The sequence below is a fragment of the Ochotona princeps genome, chromosome 5 (assembly GCF_030435755.1).
Source record: "Ochotona princeps isolate mOchPri1 chromosome 5, mOchPri1.hap1, whole genome shotgun sequence".
NCBI lineage: Eukaryota > Metazoa > Chordata > Mammalia > Lagomorpha > Ochotonidae > Ochotona > Ochotona princeps.
Genome location: NC_080836.1, coordinates 55,337,087 through 55,359,434, shown reverse-complemented (window position 1 = coordinate 55,359,434; position 22,348 = coordinate 55,337,087). Strand labels below are relative to the sequence as shown.

General features: G+C 40.4%; 1 non-coding gene across 1 annotated transcript; it reads right to left on the bottom strand.

Moving 5' to 3' along the window:
• Window positions 1–779: 779 nt before the first annotated feature.
• Window positions 780–966, bottom strand: LOC118757980 (U2 spliceosomal RNA). Its single transcript, XR_004995479.1, has one exon. It is a non-coding gene; the product is annotated as a U2 spliceosomal RNA (small nuclear RNA).
• Window positions 967–22,348: the final 21,382 nt, after the last annotated feature.

Here is a 22,348-nt window from a genome sequence, read left to right as displayed (position 1 = left end):
TGCGTGAGAGACTTGGAAGAAGCTTTGTTTGGCTCCTGGCTACAGATCAGCTCAGCTCTGGCCGTTCTGTCTCTCCTCCTCTCTGTATATGACTTTACAATTAAAAAAAAATAAAAAAAAGAAAGATCCATTTGTATACTTTCAGAGAGATCTAGAGTGATTCTCTTCATATGCAAATGATTTCCAATCAAATATAAATATGAATGGATTTTAATTTTTATTATTAAGCTTTACTATGTTTCTGGTCACTTCAAGCGCAGCTGTTCTCCATGGCAACATCCATCTTCATTTTGTTCTTAACACAATTCACAGTTATGTTTGATACTAAGTATGTTGTTAAGCTTGTGTGTGAAGGGTTCCACTCCACAGTACTATTTCATTATTTTTGATAACGAGAACTTAATGGAAGAATCTTGAAGATAAATTCTTTTTGTCTGATCGATTGCTACCACAATCGAGTTGCGTTTCCTTTACCCTTAGACTTTTTCCGCAAATCCATCTCTTGATTCTTCCAGTATTACCATAAAAGTGCTCGAGCTCCAAACTTAATCTAAAGAAAAGAATAAACATACTCTCCTCATCACATTTTTGAGAAGGTTTTTTACAAAGCGATTAAAAACTATCAGACTGTTATGGAAATTGTTCATACTGTCTTTCAAATTGTAGAATTTAAACCAAATCTTCCTATTGTGTCAAGGCTTCTTAAAAGTTCCGCTTTTTTTTTTTCATAACTCTTATCCACTTCTTTTTAAATTTGTTGTTGTTGCTGTTGTCGTTGTTGGTGGTGCACACTTCCTGCAAGTACTGCAATAGCAGGCTGATGCGCGGAGTGGAAGGAGCAAGCTCATATTCCAACTTCCTGTTCCAAAAATCCATTTACTGTATTGTACTTGGATAAAGGTTGTATCCTTTATCTGATAAGAATGGACACTATACTTTATCTTAGCCAAAAGGTTGAGAAATGATTCATTCTCTATTTGTTTTCAAAAATTTTTATTGGAAAATAGAATTTATTTATTTTTATTGGAATGGCAGAGTTTACAGAGAGGAGATACAGAAAGATTTCCTGTCTGCTGGTTTACTCCCCAAATGGCTGCAACAGTTGGAGCTGAGTTGTTTTGAAGCCAGGAGCCAGGAGCTTCTTCTGAGCTCCCACATGAGTGCAGGCTCCCATCCTAAGGTTTTGAGCTGTCCTCTGTTGCTTTCCTAGGCCACAAGTAGAGAGTTTGATGGGACTGGGACAGCCAGAATTTGAACCAGCACCCATATGGTACCCTAGTGCTTGCAAGGTGAGGATTTTGCCACTGAGCCATTGCATTGTACCCCGTTCTCTGCTTCTTACAGGTCATTTCAGAATGATCCAGCTTCTGTGTCTTTTCTTTCAAATTTTCTATAGTTTTCTCCTATACCATATTATTCTAGTTTTCCAACTAAGTTTTTTGGGCAAATATTCATTCAGGATATTTCTGTACTTTACAGTGTCTTGACACAAGACATTTTAAAGTAGAAAGAGGAAAAGCTAGCAGAGTAAAAAGTTTAATAGCCAGTGAAAACAGCCTTGTCGCAGATGAATAAAGATGGGTATTGGGTTCTACACTTGATCTTAGCCAAAAGGCCAAGAAGCAATTGGGTATTGAGTTCTAATATCGATTTTTTTTAAGAAGTCTAGCAACTAAGAAAAGTTCATGTAAGTCAGTTTTTAAAAGATGTGATATCACACCATTTACAACGTATTAGTGCTACAGTCCATTTCGAAGTGGAAACAAATATGAAAAACACAAATGAACTGTTTATAGTTAGTTGCCTATTAAATAATATTTTTGGTCAGATAGTTTTCTCCCTGCCATGAGTTTGTTCTGCATTTATCGTGTTTGGTGTTTGAGAATATCACACAGTCTGTTTTTGCTTCTTTGCTCAGCTCTAGGATGTACAAACACATCACACTTGTTGTAGAGCACAGCATGATGAGGTAGCAGGAGTCAGGAACGGGAAAGGAGCTGGACTGTCTCCTCGAGGGGCTCCATTAGGACAGAAGAGCCTGAGGCTCGCAGCTAGCAGCAGTGCTTCGAGGTGTTCTCTCCTACACACAAACACAAGTGCATAAGCTACATGCATGGCATCTGGGCATTGCCAAATGACACACATGTACACTGCATTCGTTGAATTTCTTCATGAGTCTTATTTTCAAAAAGCCATGCCCATTTTTCTGCACAGTAAGCTCCTTGCGGTTGCCACAACTGTGAGTTTTAGAAGAATGCCAAAATATTTGAATGACAGTGTCAAGTAAAATAAGGCTTTCCCTCCCCTTATTAATAACGACCAGCTAATAAGCATCTCTTAGTTTCCTTAGATAACTTACAATGGAACTTATGTTGAGAGTTGATCTTGTAAAAATGTTTTTAACTGTAAAAAAAATTTTAAAAAGAATCCTTGGCTTAATTTGAGTCTGAGCATTTCAAAGCTGGTATTTGCAAACTCAGAAAAAAAAAAAGAGCTTTTCATTAATCCATGATTTTGGAAACAGTTACACTTAACCCACAACCACATACAAATACAAAAATCCTAATGGGACTATTTTCTTACTAAGCCTGTAACAGTTTACATTCACCTAATGGCCTCAGGTTATGAGCAAACTACTCAATTAGAGAATTTCGGCTGGTTGCCCACATATTTTAGAGCAAATTATCCTTTCACAAATGCAGAACCCCCTATATAAAACGCCTAACCAGTATTTCCTGTAAAAAAATACTATTCCCTAAATTCCCACCTTGAACCTACTAAGAATTTCTCTTTTTTCTAGGGCAAAGATTTTTATGGAAATATTTGTTTTTATATCACATACTTTACTGATGGTCTTCCTGCTGGTTTGTGTTTTAACCTTAAAACAGCTAAAAAATTACAATCAAAAACTCTTCAAAATAAGATATTTCTTTCCTAAGTACTTATGTTAAGTACTTAAGCTTAGAACCTTAAGTTGGAAGTTGTAGAATCCTGACAATTTTTTGATTGCAGATCTTCTGCTGGGGGTGGGGAGGAGATTTAATTAATTTCATGGTTATCCTTAACACTTAGTATTTCTTCTTTGGCCTTTTTCATTTAAAAGGAGGTCGGTGCTTCCAATCTATAAACACCCATTAAAAGTTCTCCACCCTTTTGTATTTGGCTGCTGGTCTTAATTGTCTGCAGATGGGTGGATCACTGCATTTTATTTCAAAGGTAGAGATTTGCAAAATGTAAACTGGCCTATTAAAAGTTCTAAATCAAGACTCTTAACATCCATTAAAGGGATCCATGTGTAGGCAGAGATAGGACTCAATTGGAAAGTGCCTTTTTGTAACATTTCCACTCATTTAAGAAAAAGTAGGCATTGCCACCGATGCTTTACACCTGAATTAAACACACACAGTTGTTTTGCTTGCAAGTTACTAAAAAACAAAAAAAATCATGCAGAACTTGGAGTTCTGAAAGATGTGTGTTTGCAAAACATTACTGTGTTTCTTTTATGATAGTTGAGAGGTAGTAAACGCTCCGTAACTTATCTTGCTTTATAAATTTTCATCAGGTGGAAAAGGCACCAAAGTATTTGTTACATAACAAATTAGAACTTTAATCCTAGCAAGTGTATTTTATTGTATTTAATATAAAATGTTAAAATGTGGCTATTTTCAATTCACCTACTGGTTTTTTAGCCTAGTAAAATTCCTTTTTAAAAAATGAACTTCAACTCAGAACGGCAACAAAACAAGCTGTCCTGGGCTCTGTGGTGTTCTGGCTTATCTTGCCTGAGGGACTGACAGTTTATCTCAGATTCTACAATTTCTTCCACCTTCCTTTCCCTAGCTTTTCCCCTTGCTTTTCACTAGCCCACCCTGAGGGCTGAGCGCTTCTAATCCATAAATTAAACAGAAGAGAAACACAAAGACACGCTTTCTTTTTATCTCTAGAACTCAAACCCACCCCACAGTTTATTTGGAGTTTCTTGAACCTAAGATAAAATATTCTGAGTATCGCAAAATATTGCTGGAATCTCTGATCTTAAAAAAAAAAAAACCAAACAGACTTTATACATTTAATTTGTAGCGCAGAATTCAATGGTACTGCTTAATACTGTTTCACTCACTTGGTTTTGAGCCTCTTAATCTGTATCCAGTAGTTAAATCAAGGTTTGAATATCTGATCACTGCTTACCCTCATCCTAACTATAAGATGCCATTTGTTTAATTTCAAGAAAATGACTTTTTAAAAATTCAATTTTAATACAGAACTTTTAGAGATAGTATTTAAAAGATCTTGGAGTGGCATTTTATTTGATTTTTCATATTTTTTCCTGGATGTGACAAAAATAGAAGCAAAAGTCGGTATCTAAATAGAAGCAAAGAAAAAAAACAATTTAAGATTGTCTCCTTCAGCTTGCAAAATGCCTTTATGAACTTTCAACAAAACTTTACTTCTAAAAGCCATTTTAATATTTATTATCTTTTTCTGAGTAAAATAAGCTGATGCTTTTACATGTGGATCCTATTATATGAATAGCTGCCTAAATCTGCTATTGAGCATAATCATGTGAATTACGAACTGTGATTTTATTTCTTTTATAATCTTTGTAGTTCTTGCCTTTACTTTTACATGTCTATGTCTGGCATTATGTAGCTTTGAAACGATGCCAAAAATATTTATTGTCGTATATCTGGCATTCCCATACTTTGTGGCTGAGTTTGGTTTCTGAACTGGGCAAAACTTAGTAGAAGATATGATTTGTGACATTTGTTTGAAAAAAAAATCATCAGCAATGAAATAAAAACTGAAATAAAAACTTCTGCACTCCTTGAAACATGCATGGAGTTGAAATCCCAAAATATGAGCTATCTACTTTTTTTAATTTGAAGTCATTCTTCTTATAAATGGTGTGTAAAGAAGAACAAAATAACAACGAAAGGAAATAGAAAATAATGAGTTTAATGATGAGCTGGAACTTTCGAAAACATTTGCTTGGCTAACCTGGGTAACTATGGGGTGCAAGTTTCCACTGCTGGTGTGCAGTGGCCAACCTTGTGGCTATGTGTCCTTCAGTGAGGATCACCAACAAGCTGTGGGTAAGTAATCCTTTTTACTTATTTCTTTGTTGCCGAACCAGTAGAAACCTTCCCAAAAGTGTTGTGCAAGGATTCTGTTTGTGCCCCGAGGTTTGAATTCTGACTTCCACCTTGCTCATTATGTTCAGGCACAGCTCAGGGCTCTTCCTGTAGTTAATTTTCAATATATCTTTGTGACACAGAGGAACCCTTAACTACTTAAAATTTCTTAAGGTATTTGTTAACCTATTAAAAGTTATTTTCTTTTTTTTAAAAAGATTTATTCATTTTTATCGTAGTCAGATATGCAGAGAGAAGGAGAGACAGAGAAGATCTTCCGTCTGATGATTCACTCCCCAAGTGAGTGCAACGGCCACAACGGCTGCCAGGGTCCCAAGTCTTTGGGCTGTCCTCTACTGCTCTCCCAACAGGGAGCTGGATGGGAAGTGAAACAGCTGGGATTAGAACCGGTATCCATGACAAAAAAACAGTGCACAATATGGAATGCCAAGGTAAGGTTACCTGTACCGGATGTGACCGCAGCGCCCAACCAGCACACGTGAGAACCAGGGAGGGAGTGGGTGGATCTGGCAGGGGGAACCTGAGGGTGCTCCCTTGCTGGACGGTTATTCCCACTGGAGAGCATGAGCTGGGATGGGGGCAGACTAGATTAGGCAGGTCTACAACACCTGTGGGCCTCATGTGCGCTAGATCAGGGAAAAGCCAGGCTGGGCTGATTGTTCATACTGGTGCAACCTACAATTAGAGTGGGTAAGGGCTGGTTGGGCTTAGCCGCAGCATCAGCTGGCAGAAGGTGGCACTGGGAGCTAATTCTGTCAAATTAAACCACAGAACCACCTGGAGAGGGTATAATCTGGGAGTTGCAGTGGCCTGGGAGGGAGATAGTGGGCTCCTCCCTCTTGGGTTACTACTCCCACTGGAGGGCATGAAAACCAGGACAGGGGCTGGGGTGGCTAGACAGGAAGGCACCCAACAACATCTGTGTGGGCTGGATAGTGGAGCTGGTTAAATGGAACTAGGCTTCAATGCCATTGACATGTAGAGAGCCAACTGGGATGTGGGACAAACTAGACTAGTCTGCAACACATACTGGCAAACCAGGGTAGGGGGCGGGCCTGGTGGGGGTTATTGTGGGTCGCTCTGGCTGGGCTGCAGGTCCCACTGGTTTATGTGAGGGCTGAATGTGTGCTGGGCAGAACCAGGCTGGACTGCAACACCCATTGGATCCAGTGGAAGACAGCGCTGGAAACAGAACCGACTCAGCAATTGCAACCACCAGCTGATTGGGGTGATGGACTGTGCCGGGCCCTGTGCTTGCTAGTACATACAAGAATCTGGTCTGGGAACACCTCAGACAAAGTTTCTTTGGGGATCTCCTCAATCGAACTGCTGGACTCAGAACCCTAGCCATGAAAAGACAGAGGACAGAACAAGTCAATCAACCATCTCAGCCACATGTTGGCAGTGAAAAACTGGGCAAACAGAGACTCTAAGATGGACTATGTCAATCAGTGGATTATTCAACGACCTCATCATGCTTGGAGTGGCGAGATTGGCAGCAATTCATAACTGTTGAACTATCAAGACCACTTGAACAAGACCCTCGGAGCATGCCCCACATCTGGGACCTAGGGTGGGTGGGAGACTGGGTGGGACTTCTCCCTTAAAATCCCCCTTTACCTCAGATACAGGAAGGAAACAATGTGGAAATAATAGTCTTACCCAGTTTCCTATAGCCCTTGAACCTTTTTTTACCCTAATTAACTATGTAAAGATTGTCAAAAATATAATAAAAAATGTTTATTACCAAAAAAAAAAATAGAACTGGCATCCATATGGGATCCTTGTGCATTTAAGGCGAGGACTTTAGCTGCTAGGCCACCGCACCGGGCCCTAAACGTTATTTTCTAAAAGAATGTTAAATAATGACTCTCAAACATACCACATTATCAACTATCTAATTTAATAATAATGACTATCTGATTTAATAACAATGAGGGGAGTAGATAAAAGAAAGTAAAATAATGACTCTCAAACATACCACATTATCAACTAATTTAATAATAATGACTATCTGATTTAATAATAATGATGGGAGTAGATAGATGTTCTAATATTTCCTAAGAAGAATTTCAAGAATCATAGAAGTACGGGCATAGGAATATTGGAAATAGATGCAAATGCATGTATATTAGCAAATAGATGCAAAATTGGTCTATCTGTGCAATAACAACCAGTTGGATCCTACTGGATACAATTTATTTACTTTTCTCCGGGTAAGAATCATTTTATTGTTCAATTTCTACAGTTTATAGGTACCAACTGATATTTGCACAATGTGCTTTATTTTGGGAACTAACATCAATTTTTTTTCATTAAAAATTTCATTAATTTTTTTTCACTCAGCCAATAGTTTTTGAATACTTGCCATGTGTCAGGCAGATGTTTGGTTCTGGAGCTTTACAATATGATCAATATCAGCCTAAATGGATGTATAGTTTAGAGATTGGAGACTGGCATTACTGAAATGATCATGAAGAGAAATGTACAATTGCAACTGTATTCAGAGTCACCAAGAAGTCTGCAGAGCTCTGAGAACATTAAAATCTATGTAAGTTCGCTTTACTTTAAGTTGTACTTACATGTTTGCTGATATATGTATTTTTCCTAGGTGATATTTTAAATCAGAAAACTATTTCAGAAAAAAAATTAAATCTTTGGCCTGGCATGATGGCCTAGTGGCAAAATCCTCACCTTGCACAAACCAGGATCCAATATGAGCATCAGTTTGTATCCCAGCTGCCCCACTTTCCATCTTGCTTGTGGCCTGGGAAAGCAGTGGAGGATGGCCCAAAACCTTGGGACCCTACACCTACATGGGAAACCTGGAAGTTTTTGGCTCCTAGCTTTGGATCGGCTCAGCCCCAGCTGCGGCAGCCACCTGGGGAGTGAACCAGCCCACAGGAAGATCTTTCTCTGTCTCTCCTTCTCTCTGTAAGCCTGTTTTAAATTAAAAAAAAAAAACAAAACCTTAAAAAATTTCTGTCTTTCTCATGTGTGAACACCTTCACAGCTCCACCACACACAAACAAATCCAATCTTTCTGTAATTTATTGTTGTAAAACATTGTTTTAAGTTTCTCTTCGTTTTTTAGTTAGCATCAAATGAGATGACCATAGTAAAAATTAGTCAAACCTAAACCTGTTCATCTTTGGCCAGTTGCTCTTTCTGCAGTTATCCTTCCTCGTCCCCTCCCGGCCACTAGGTTTAGTTAGGTTCTGCAGCTAGGACACTTAGTGAAAAACCATTGTGTGTGATGCATTCGGCCCACTGAAAGTTGTCACTTTTGGGGGCTTTCAGAATGCATGCTGTCCTTTCTATGGTCTGTGTTCAGCTCCATCAGGCTGTGTGCTCCTGGGCATTTGTGTGCCTCATCCACTCTACTCACTAAACTGTATTCTCTTCCTCTCCACAACCCCACCAGAAGCTTCAATTAGTACAGCACAAGATACAGCCAGGATCTCTTTCAGAATATGTTGTAGCTGTCCTAATCCCAAAGGCCGAATTCATAGAAACCCGCATGACAATAATAACAAAGCATCAAAAGGATACATTTTTGTTTTTTATCTTTCTGATAGGAATGATTGAACTAAGTCATCCACACAACTCCAAATATTCCTTTTGACATCATATGTGATGTGCCAGAGACCACGCAGCACCTTCTGTCACACTTGGAACAATTTAGAGTCGTTTTCCTAGAAGTGAAGTGAGTGATTCATTAAGAAAGAAGTCCTGGGGGACCCCTAAGGGAATGTGAAAGGCAGCACAGGAAAGAAGAGGCAGCTCTGTGGAATGTCATTCCACCTGTGTCTGTGGGAACCTCCTGATAAGTCAAGTCGTGGGGCTCTCTTGGGGAGAAGGACAGGGGAGCTGGTCTTTCACTCTTCTGTACCCAGCGTTTGGGGAAGAGAGGGAAAAGTCCACTTGCGGGCATTCTGCAGTTGGAATCCAGTGTCTCAAGGGCATGCTCTCTGTGCGACAGCCTAGTGTCTGCTGTTAGAGATGACACACAAAAGGATCTGAAGTATTGGGGAGAAATACTGAAGTTACTTGCAATCCTCTATGGGGGCCCACAATCCATGGTTTTATTCTTAAGCACATGGTTGGGCCGTGTTTCCCAGCCTCCCTTGCCACATGTGGCTGTTGCACTGTGTTCTGTCTGGCAGAATGGAGTGGAAATGATAGGTGCTGCCAAGCTTCAGGGTAGTCTGACCACGTCTTTTTACTGATGTTGACTGGAGCTCAGGGTGGCTCAGCTAGTGCTACAACCATAATGAAGATGACCTTAGGAATGGTCGTGCAACCCTACAGGTTGGCTGAGGACTCTGTATGATGCCATGGAGCACAGCTTCTGGATGACCAGAATATTTACCTTGGTCTGGCAGATAAAAGAAACAAATCTGTATTTCAAACCACTGACTTATCTTTGAATTTCTGTATCGCAGCAGCCTAGCCTTTTCCTAGTTAGTACAAGTCATGTTAGTCTCACTATAAAATTTCATGACATTATAGGTAGAGGTTTATGGAACTGTTATTGTTTTTTTCTACTAGAATGCATGTTATATCTGAGCAGATTTACTCATCTTTTTCATGCTAGTACGAAATAAGTACTTATTAAGTGAATACAGGAAAGTGCCTCTAGTGATTAAAATTAAACAATATGCTATTAAGAACTGACTGTAATGCCATGTTAGGAGATATTATCTCTCTCTATATGTATATATGTATTTACACACATACTAGATGGAAAGAGAAAAATGAAAATCATCTAAATGACTCATGAGATAAAATTAAATATCCTTAAGAAAATAAGGCTGCAGGACACCTTGGTAACTGTCCTTGTGCATTGGAAAGGTGATTATAAGGGGGTTGCTGACCAACTGTTTTTCATGTCAGCAGAGAAAAACTGGGAGGAAAGAGCTTAAACTGACCTGACAGTAATAGTGATTAAACATTAGAAAAGGCTCCTGAGTAATATTGTAGAATCTCTGTCTCTGGTGAATTTTAGGGCCAAACCATCTGTCTTAGACATTTCAGGCACATCCTTGCAGGAATAGCAAGGGCTGGATTAAATGACTCCCTGAGCTGTATCTTTCAATTCCAGGAGTCTGTGCCATTCTACAGGGCAGCCAGGGGCTTGGCTGTGACATTTTTTACTCCATCGACCAATCTGACCGATTGACTGGCATCCCTGATTGTAACTCGAGAAAGCTATTTCTCTAGGAGGATTTAGGGAGTTGGGAGTAGAAATATTAACTGCCTCCAAATAATGACATTCAAAAGTATATTTTGCACTTAGAACTCTTTTTTTTAAAGATTTATTTATTTTCATTACAAAGTCAGATGTACAGAGGGGAGGAGAGACAGAGAGGAAGATCTTCCGTCGATGTTTCACTCCGCAAATGAGCCACAACGGCCAGTGCTGCGCCGATCCGAAGCCGGGAACCAGGAACCTCTTCCGGGTCTCCCACACGGGTGCAGGGTGCCAAGGCTTTGGGCTGTCCTCGATTGCTTTCCCAGGCCACCAGCAGGGAGCTGGATGGGAAGTGGAGCAGCTGGGATTAGAACCGGCGCCCATATGGGATCCTGGGGCTTTCAAGGTGAGGACTTCAGCCTCTAGGCCACCTTGCCGGGCCAGAACTTTTTTTTTAAGAGTTACTCTGTGATGTAACTTCTCATATTATCCTATAAGACCTAAAGTCGTAAGACTTTCCTAAGTGCCATGTTTCCAGGGCTGTTTTATCTCATATGATCAAGACTTCTATAACAGGAATGAAAACATAATGATTTCAAATTGGCAGTGCAGGCAGGCATTGTGGTACAGCTAATCAAGCTGTTGCTTGGGATGCCCACGACCCTGTATATTGCTTGCAAATGGAAAACACTAGAAACTACTTAAATGCCCACCAGTAGAACACTATGTTAAAAAATGCAGCATTATTATTTTTTAAGATTTCTTCTTTTTTTTTAAATTAAAAGGCAGATTTAGAAAGAAGAAGATACAGATCATCTGTCTGCTGGCTCACTTTCTAAGTGACTACAACTGCTGGAGCTGAGCCGATCCAAAGCCAGGAGTCAGAAGTTTCTTTTGGGTCACCCATGTGGGTGCAGGGTCCCAAGGGGGCCATCCTTTACTTTCCAGGCCACAAGGAAGGAGCTAGAAGGGAAGTGGAGCAGTCAGGACACGAACCGGCAGCCATATGGGATTCTGACTTGTGCAAGGCTAGGATTTAGCCACTGAGCAATTGCACCAGGCCCATCATGTTATCTTTTTAAAGATTTATTTATTTTTATTGCAAAGTCAGATATGTAGAGAGGAGAGGCAGAGAGGAAGATCTTCCGTCCAATGATTCACTCCCCAAATGACCCCAATGACCAGAGCTGAGCTGATCTCAAGCCAGGAGCCTGGAGCCTCTTCTTGGTCTTCCACCTGGGTGCAGGGTCCCAAGGCTTTGGACTGTCCTCGACCGCTATCCCAGGCCACAAGCAGGGAACTGGATGGTAAGCGGAGCTGCCAGGATTAGAATCAGCACCCCTATTGGGATCCCAGTGTGTTCAAGGTGAGGACGTCAGCCACTAGGCCACCATGCTGGGCCCACCGTATCATTATTTTAATTGATTGTAACACAGCCATTAGAAACCTCTCTGTATATCTGACTTTGTAATAAAAATAAATAAAATATTTTTTAAAAAACCACTGGAATAATTCTAGGAACCTAGTCAATATAGTGTGTAGAATAAACTACTTTATGTAAAAAAATTGCATATATATGCACATACACATATATACACACATGTATATGTGTGAATATATATATACACACATATACAAATGCATATGAGCATAAAAATATACCTGGAAAACTACCTGAGAAGTGGTCATACTGGTTTCCATGAGAGGGGAACTGTCAGGTTTGATGCAAATAGGAAGGGAGAGATACCCTCATTTTTACTACACGCTTGTGCAACTCAAGGGTTTTGTATCATATGCATGAATTATTCACTCAAAGAATAGACAGATTAAAAGAAATAGTGTCAGTAGTCCAACAACTCATTTATTCTTCATTTGAGGAATTATTTACATTTGGTATAAAATTATCTTCATTTTTCAAAGTGTAGATTTGAGGCAACTCCAAAAATTTATTAGATGTTGCCAACATTTTGCTTGGATTAAAATTTTGGTTTTAATCAATATTTAAAATATGGAAACACATCTCAAAATAACATTAGAATATCGCCCCACCTAAAAACTGCACATTCTTTTCATCCTCACTCTCTAAGTGCAATGCACCTGAAACCAGCAGCAAGGTATATTTTCACCAAGAGAGAAAGAACACGCTGAAACTAATTTATCAAATAATTAACATTATATAATATTTAACATTCAGTAGTTACTTTCTTTTTTTATCTTTTTTGTTGTTTTTTAAACATATTTTTATTGCATTTCATTTTTTTAAATTAATTACATTGCATTATGTGATACATTTTTTATGCACTGGGATTCCCCCCACCCCTCCCCACACCCTCCCCCCATGGTGGATTGCTCCACCTTGTTGCCTTTCCATAGTTCAAATTCAGTTGACATTCTTTCATTGGAGGTATTTACCAAGCATAAAGTCCAGCATTTTATTGTCCTGATAAGTTCAATGGTTTCTCGGTGAGACCATCTCTGGTCTGAAGGTAGAGCCGGCAGAGTATCATCCGAATCAATTAAAAGCCCCAACATAATATTTCCAACCATTTACAACATTGTGGCATTAATTGACATGGTATTGATTAACCAATATGTTAATAGGGAAGTGCAGGTTCTCAACCACAACCTGTGACTTCTTCATAGACATTTCCATTTTGGTTTATACTCAACCATGTTCTATACACCTTAAAATGGCTTAGATTGCTATTCAGCTGTCTCATGCCTATTTTAATTTTAGTATTTAGCAGTTTATAGCATTGAAGCACGTTTTCACTGAACCTGGCTGTTTTTCAGGTGGTCTAACTCTATAATTCTAACAGGATATATGTCAACAGTTTAGGTGAGCATGTTTAGGAGGGGTGTGCAGAGAAATCTTCCATACCCCAGTGCGGAGTAACTAATCTTTGTGTCCCACCCAGTGCATCCCCGCTGACCATTTCCTGTCTGTTTTTAAGCTTTCCTTGTTGTTCTCTATCTATTCTAGTTTTGTTTGTTTGTTTGTTTGTTTTGAGGGGTTTCTGGAGTGCTCCTGATGGTTATTATGAGAGGGGGTGGGGACCCAAAACTGGAAGCAGACAAGGACCAGAGAAAGCTCCTCTCCCTAGTCCTGAAGGAAGTTTACTATTCTGTTTCTGCGGACCGCTCAGGGATCCTGGTTTTTGTTCCAATGACCTTGGATCCTGCAAGGCAGGATTTGGGCTTCTTCCATCCCGTGTGGTAGATCCAATTGGGGGTGGGTGACCTCAAAGTTCTTAGTCTCCGAAGGCACTCCATTTCCCCGTAGTCTCCTTGGCAGTAGGGATGTAGTCCTTGGTGCTCATTCCATTCAATAGTTACTTTCAACTGGCATAAAGCATGTATATGTTTATACGTCCATCAATTGTGTATGAGAATTTAGGTTTTAAAGATTTATACATTGAGAAGAAGACACACACACACACACACACACACACTCGTATACAAATCTTGCATCTCCAAATGGCTGTAACAGCTGAGCGTGAGCCAGGCTAAAGAAGTTGGGGCTTTCTGGGGTTCTCTAGAGTAGGTGCAGGCGTTTCAACGCGTGGATCATTTTTTTGTGCCTTTCCAGGTGCATTAGCAGGGAACTAGATTAAAGTGGAGCTGCCAGGACTTGAACTGGCCTCTGTCTGGGATGTTGACCTCACAGCAGCAACTTTCATCTGTGTATGTCTTACTGCTTCTTAGATAAAACAAGTAGAGATAGATACTTAGGAACATAAAAATAGTCATAAATAAATCTGGCTACATAATTTAGATGGAAAAGAAGAACAATTTATTGACATACAGTAGAATGCTTAAGCAAGTGTGATGGAAATCTCTGATGTATTCTGGACTTTATCATTTTGTAAAAAATTTGAGAGTAAAATTTAAGTATCTTCAGCGTAAGCAAAAATGAAGCAAATCATTCTATACTGATGTTGTCTCCATTAGAAACTGTTAGATTTCCAAACAAGAAGCTATTTTTCAAACGCCCCCAAAATTTTAAAGATAAAATACAGATAATATATTTACATTCATCCATTAACCTTAATGCTACAAAAATTAATATTGACATCTATAAAAGCGGCTGCAAATAGTCATTCAAGTTTCCTCTGAAACATAAAGAGAAATGATATTCTAAATTCTTATATCAAATTTTGAACACGACTATCAAACTAAGCCGCATTAAAGCCTAAGGCAAAAGGGAAAATCAATAGTATGGATCCTGCCTGTATTTAAAATTTTGGTATTTGCTCATCATGGATTTTTTGCATTGATTTAAGAAATATTGAATTAAAATATTATTTATATTGATTTCTGAAAGTCTTTTTGACACCCTCTTGTATTTTGTACCTGAGGCAAATGCCTCATCAGCTTAATACTTCTTAGTTCCAGACGTGTTGCTCAGCCAAATTACAAAACATTAGCATAGACATAAATAATTCTAGCCTCTCTCTTTTCTATAAAAATACTTATGTATTTTATTTTAAAGGCAGAGTAGCACGCACACACACAGACACACACACACACACACACACACACACACACACACACACAGCAAGAGGGAGAGAGATTGTTTATCTGCTGGCTGATTCCCCAAATGTCAGCAACAGTAGAGAGTAGCCAGGAGCCAAGAACTCTATCCAGATCTCCCACAGCAGTGACTGAAGCTCTGATACTTGGGCTGTTATCTGCTGCCTCTATGGGAAGCTGAACAGGAGTGTGAATAGCTGGAACGTGAATCAGGCCCTCTGATATCCGGTGCATGTGTCCCAAGTAGAGGCTGTAACAGCTGCACCATAATAAGCCTCTCTTAAGCACATTTTGTCAATACTTGCACCATTCTATGAGCGCAATTAAAACTAAAAAAAAAAAAAAAAAAAGGATTGATGAATAATTTGTTTCTGAATAGTCTCACCACACCGCCAGGTGTGTGCTTTCATCCACATTTTACAGATGAAAAATTCATCCTCAGAGAAGTTAGCAATTTACTACAATACATGAACAATGTGCCATACAAGCAAAACTGAGATATAAAATTGTCTGGTATAAAGGCCCAAGATAAAGCAGGCTATTTTCTCCAGGAATTACTGACACTTGTATCAAGTTCTGAAAGAAGAGTCTGGATTTTCCAGAAAGACAAAAATGGAGAGAGCATTCCAGGCAGTGAGTAGGGAATGGGAATAAAAATTGAAAAAACTTCCAGAAGCCAATGTAGTCTAAAGCTAAAGAAGTTGAGGTATCAAGATCCCTTAGCAAAAACTCATAGAAAGCTTTTTGGCAGAAACTCTAATGACGTATGTATAAGCTTTAATATTGACCGGTGGTTTTTCAGAGTTTGTAGATGTACTAGACATGACAACTGTAAAGTAGTGTGTGTGTGTGTGTGTGTGTGTGTGTGTGTGTGTGTGTTTATGTGTGGGAGCAAAAGGTCCAAAGTGGTTGGAAGACCTCCACACATCAGTTGAATCGATGAAATCTTAGGTCTAAGTAAACTAGGAAAGTAAGTAGACACTTAGTAATTCCTGCAACAAGTAAGAAAAGTACTGCATAAAAAGATAGGCCTGTAGGGTAAAGCCAGTGATTGGCAAATTAAAATGAAATGCTGAAACCTTCTCAGTCCAAAATGAGGCAGAAAAGGGTAAACAGAAGAGAATAAAATGGAACAGGCAGAAAACAAGTCATAAAATGGCAAGCTTATATCCAATGTATCATGTATTACCTAAATGGAAATGGTTGGAACCAATCTCAGAAAGTGATCAGATTGTGAATACTTTTCATTTTGCAAATCACAAATGTTTATTTTTTCTCTTCTTGCTCCTTCTGTTTTTTCTGTTTGTAGAAGATTTCTTAATTTGAAAGGCTGAATTACAGTGAGAGAGATCGAGATCTTTTGTCCACTGGTATACTCCTGAAACACTTGTAACATCCAGGGCTGGATGAGGCCAAACTTAGGAGCCAGGACCTCCTGCCGGTTCTCTCACATGGGTGCCAGGGCCTTGAGTATTTGAATTATTCTCTGCAGCCTTCCTGGAGAACCATCAGGGAACTCGACTGGAAGGGCACAGCTGGGACTCAGGCGGACATCCCAGTCTGGGTGGTAGCACTCCAAGCGCAGCTTAAACCCCAGGCACCACAGCATTGCCTTCAGACAGCATCTTAGTGAGTGTGCCAAATGTTTACCCCTCACACAGATTTTTGATAAAACTACGAAGACAATTCAATGGAAAAAGGTTAATCTTTTCAACAGAGGGTGTTGAAGCAGTTTGGCATTGCATAAATGAACGTGAATTTTTTTTTTTAAAGATTTATTCATTTTATTATAGCCAGATATACAGAGAGGAGGAGAGACAGAGAGGAAGATCTTCCGTCCGATGATTCATTCCCCAAGTGAGCCGCAACGGGCCGATGCGCGCCGATCCGAAGCCGGGAACCAGGAACCTCCTCTGGGTCTCCCACGCGGGTGCAGGGTCCCAAAGCATTGGGCCGTCCTCGACTGCTTTCTCAGGCCACAAGCAGGGCGCTGGATGGGAAGTGGAGTAGCCGGGATTATAACCGGCGCCCATATGGGATCCCGGGGCATTCAAGGCAAGGACTTTAGCCACTAGGCCACACCGCCGGGCCCATGAATATGAATTTTAATCAGTACCCTATATTGTGTACACAACTAATTCAAGACAGCCTATGGTGCCTGATACAGGATGCAGGTGTGTTGTTATCCTAAGCACTAGGCCGAAGGCCTGCTCTGTGTCTTCATCTTGAAGGGAACTAAAGGGTCTGGTTTTGGCCTGATGAAAGCACTGGGACTTCTCTAACACACAGTTAATACATATACAAAGAAAATGAGTGTTTCCGAATGCATCTTCTATTATGAAGTTAATTTCACACTATAGCTCAAAAAATCTTGCACTTTGAAGGTAAGCTTCATATGAATTTGTACAGAATTTGATGTGTATATTCATGTTTTACTGATGGAATAACATAGTTGAAACAAGAGGCTTGGTTTTATGTTTTTTTTTAAGGAAAGTTTTGCCTTAAATTTTCAAAGAAATAAGTTGGATAGAATTTTCAGTTGCCTCATTTCACAGTTTTGTTGACTCAGTTTGAATTTTGTATTACACATTGGCTCATGTCTTACAGAAAGCAGAGTCTATTTCTTCATCTTTCCATTTACCTTTTCCTGTTTCATCATTTTTTAGTACCTTATCTTTTATTTCTCTTCTTTTTATGCTTTTTTTTCTTTGAGCTTTTTGGAACAGAATATTTTTCAATCTCAAGTACTTTCCCATTTTTTATGACATCTTCCTTGTACCAAGTCTTCCATTGATGATCACTTAGTAAATCACCACGACTTAATATTTTTCCTTTTAGCTACTGCCTGTCTGTTTTACTAAGCTCCTCAGGGCAGGAAATCTGTCTTCCATATTTTATGCTTTGTAAAACCCCATGTGCTCTTATGACTCCTATTAACAATAAATCTTAGTATAAATTAGCTAAAGCTACATCTTCCTTGTTTTATGGATAAGCTTTGCATGCACACTGGAGAGGATTCAAGTTTCACCAGCTATCTGATTTACCATGTGTATTCTTGTTTACATAGCCTTAAGATGCCATCTTTTGGAGTTGCCAGGCACTAAGTTGACAGTGCTTTAATCCACTTGGTATATATATGTATGTCTGTGTAGTCCAGAATACTATTTCTTTTTTAATTGTAAGGAGAAATTGTTTTATTCTTTTTCAGTAACTACACTGAGCTCACATGGAGTTTTGAACAGATCTTCATGGTAGAATATCTTGCATCCTAACTTTAAATCATGCCTTTCAGACACAAATCATCTCTGGAATTATGCACTACTTATGGTAATATAAATCTTTAATGTTATATGCTATGTTTGTGTCACAATACATTGCAACAATCAATGCTCTCTGAAGGCTCTGGCTCCTTCTGGAGGCTATTAGGGAGACTTTCCGAGTTTATCCAGGTTGTTGGTGTAACGCTGCTCCTCGTCCTTGCAGGACTGACTTCCCCATTTAGTTGATGTCAATCTGGAGGCGCTCTGGGCATTCTGAGGCTTATGGCTGTTTTCCTCCATTTGCAAGTCAGCAATCACGTGTCAAGTTTTTATGGTTTGAACATCTTTGCTGTTCTCCATCCGTTTATAAGGATGGTATGTGAGTCCAAATTGTGACCACTTCCTTCAGCTAACTTGCTTATAAATTATTGTGTGGGCTCAGCGCAACAGCCTTGCGGCTAAAGTCCTTGCTTTGAATGTGCCAGGATCCCTTATGGACACTAATCCCAGCAGCCCGCTTCCCATCCAGCTCCCTGCTGGTGGCCTGGGAAAGCAGTCAAGGATGGCCCAAAGTCTTGGGACCCTGCACTTGTGTGGGAGACCTGGAGGAAGTTCCTGGCTCTTGGCTTCGGATTGGCGCAGCTCCAAGTGACCAGCCGTTGTGGTCACTTGGAGAGTGAATCAGATGAAAGATCCTTCTCTCTGTCTCTCTTTCTGTCTGTATATCTGACTTTCCAATAGAAAAATAAATAATTACGTATGAATGTAATTAGTTTTTTCTTGGCAATATGTATTTTAAAGACTTTTAGTGGAAAGGTGGAGCACTAGACAGGGAGAGATAGCAAAAGAAATCCTTCATCCCCAAACAGGTGCAACAATCAGAGCTGGGCCAGGCTGAAGCTGGGAGCCAGGAATTCCCTCCCACTCTTCCACTGGTAGAGCTAGGGTAGGTGGTAGGGACCAAAACACTTGGGTCAACATCCATTGCTGAGCCAGGGACAACGACAATGAACTGGAAAGTGAGCATTTAGGACTCCAACAAGTGCTTTGATATAGGATGCTGGCATCACAAGTGGTAGCCTACCCTTTGTCAGTTTAATCTATAGGCTCCAAAGTCAGAACATAAGAGGGTAGAAGAAAAGCTTTTCCCTGATATAGCTTATTAGTCTTTATAAAAACATGTCCCAAGTTGTTTCTCAAGAAAACAAAGTCTTTGCTGAGGATAAATTGTAGCATTTGACCCTAATACCATCCTAGCCCTGGCTAAGGAGATAAACAGAAACATATCTAAATGGCAAGAAGCAGAAAGACAGGGAGTTGAAAATTATTATGAGGAATATTAAGGGGGGACCAGGGAGGGACAGGTGAGTCTCCACAAAGATGGCGATCAAGAGTGGCTGGGCTGAATGTTGTTTCAGTTGGTGATGCAGGAGGCCTGGCTCAAGAGCCAGGGAAGCTATCACTGCAGCCACTGAGAGCTGTCTGCTGCCAAAATTCAACAGTTATTACTCAGCAGAGGTGGCAGATGGAGAGCCTACTATGCCTCTGTCAAAGAGGAAGGGACATGGGCCTGGCACAGTGGCCTAGTGGCTAAAGTTCTCGCCTTGAATGTGCCTTGCATCCCATATGGGCGCCGGTCTAACCCTGGCAGCTCTGCTTACCATCCAGCTCCCTGCTGGTGGCCTGGAAAAGCAGTCAAGGATGGCCCAAAGCCTTGGGACCCTGCACCCACGTGGGAGACCTGGAGGAGGTTCCTGGCTCCTGGCTTTGGATTGGCACAGCACCGGCCATTGTGGTCACTTGGGGAGTGAATCATCGGATGGAATATCTTCCTCTCTGTCTCTCCTCCTTTCTGTATATCAGACTTTGTAATAAAAAAAAAATAAACCTTAAAAAAGATGAAGGGACATGATGGTACCTGGTGTGGGAGCATTGTTCTCTCTCCATTCTGTCTGCCTACCCCTCGTTTTAGTCTGAGTCCAAGAGTCTATCTTGGAAAAACATTCCAGTGAGTTTCATGTAGTAGCTTCCAGGACTACAGCTACACTGCCTGAAGAATCACCAGTGACATTTGTCAAAGTAGAAATGTACAGGACCAAACATATTGGAATCAGAATCTTAGTTTTTGAACAAGGTTTCCTACATATTCTCAGAGAAGTCTGGGAAAGTGCTTTAGGGACTTCCAAATGTTTTATTCCTCTCAATGGATTTTTCCACGAAACATATTATTCATAATAAACAATAGTTTCATTTTGAAAAAGTACCCTTCAGAAGAGGCCACCAACTGTGATCTATTTTTTCTTCCAGGCCACTTCTCAGTGCTGCAGCCCCTTAGATCCCCTTGGCTTACATCTCCCTTGAAAGTCTTGAAAACACCTTAAATTCAGCATATTCAAATGGAAATCACCATTTACCCCCAGATCTCTTCTGGTGGCCCCCATATCTCGGTGATGGCAGTAGTATATATTCTCACTAGACTAGCCAGAAATGCTGAATCATCCTCTCCTCCAATCTCATCCCATCCCACCAACACCCATCATAAGTGAATCCTTTTTTTTGATCGCTTTTCTTCATTATACTTATCTACTTCTACTATCTGCTACTTCTACTTATCTGCATCTACTATCACACAGCACATTACCTTCCAATTATACATCCTACCTGGTCCAACATTGCCCCCCGCCATCCCCCTGCATGTCTGCTCACACTGTAGCTGACCTACCCAAAACACAGATCTGATTAGGTCAAATCCCCTCCTTTCTTACTCTTAAGAAAACACACTTTCTTAATGTGGCCCAAATCATGCTTAGTGCGTCTCCAGCTTGGTGCTTCAGCACTCTCCACAGTCCTGGTGCTCCAGTTTCAGTCCCTCAGGCTGGTGATGGGCCCTTCTGACCAAAATCCTTTCCACAGGATACTCCACTTCCCCTCTTCAGTTTCCTCACCCTTTAGATCTTTGCATGTGACTTTTTCAGGGGAGTCTTTCCTTATCTCTCTGAGCAGATCAATGAATGTCCCTAGCCCAAGCTCTCATTGTACCAGAAAATGTTCAGTTTGCTAAATAAGACCATTTAGACCCCTGGCTGTGCAGTTTGTTTTCTCATAAGTATTTCCTGGTGTTCAGTAGAATTTGCTTCCTCAAACTCCACCAGACACTTTTAGTATCCCTAGGCAATAACTTCACATTTGGACTCCGAGAGACAACGCCATCAAAGGCTTTCAGCACCCCTTCCAGCTGCTATTGCCTCATCCATTTTCCACTACTCTAAACATCAGCCTCTACCATAGCATTTACTTATCCTGAATTGTACTTGGTCTTTTCTTTTGCAGATTTCTCTTATTAGTTAGTGGTCAGATGCTTTAAAATGCTGTCTTATCTCTGTATCCTCAGCCCTTAACTTTGGGCCTTGTCATAAATGTTGGGAATCACCCTGTTGTCCTGCATACAGTGCAACTGTTGATTTCTCTGTTTACTTACCTTCATTTTGTATAAGAGGCAGGGTGCCTGGTTGCCCTCAACAACGTAGGCCTATTTAATTTCTTCCTTTTAGAGTTTCACTTGAAAAATTATGCTTTTTTTAAATAGGTGGTTCAGAGGATTAAAAGAGTTCATGATTAAATTATTCTTTTCTCCCACTACCAGGTCAAATCTCTCCCATTCCTCAGGGAATCTTGTCTCATCTCAGGATTAAGTTTTTGGACTGTCTCCAACCCTGCTGGCTCTTCATCTCACCTCTCCCTCACCCTTTATTTGTAACAGGCCTTGATGGCTCAGCAAAGACTAGAGGATAAGTTACTTGCAAGTGTTATGGGGTGCAGCCAGTGATAGCCAGCACCCATTGACAGTGGGCAAATGAAATTTGGCTGGGTCCCCTATCCTCTGTCCTGAAGGTGGGTCCTAATAGCAATGGAATGATAATTCCATCCTCAACCACTTCCCCCACTCCTAATTTGACCAGGATATTGGATGCAGACAAGTCCAATTAGTCTAGGCATTTTTAGCTACAAGCCCAGTTCCTGTTCCTGTCCATCCCAAGGAACACTAACCAACTCCTTAGCCCACAACACTTAGGTATTCGCTCCTGCCCACCTGTGACTCACCTATCAACTGAGAGGGGATGGTAGTGCATTGTCGTGTAACCACGCCCCCTCATAAGTCCCTTTAAAAGGCCCAGGAAGCAGGGGCTCTCACTCTCTTTCTGGCCAGC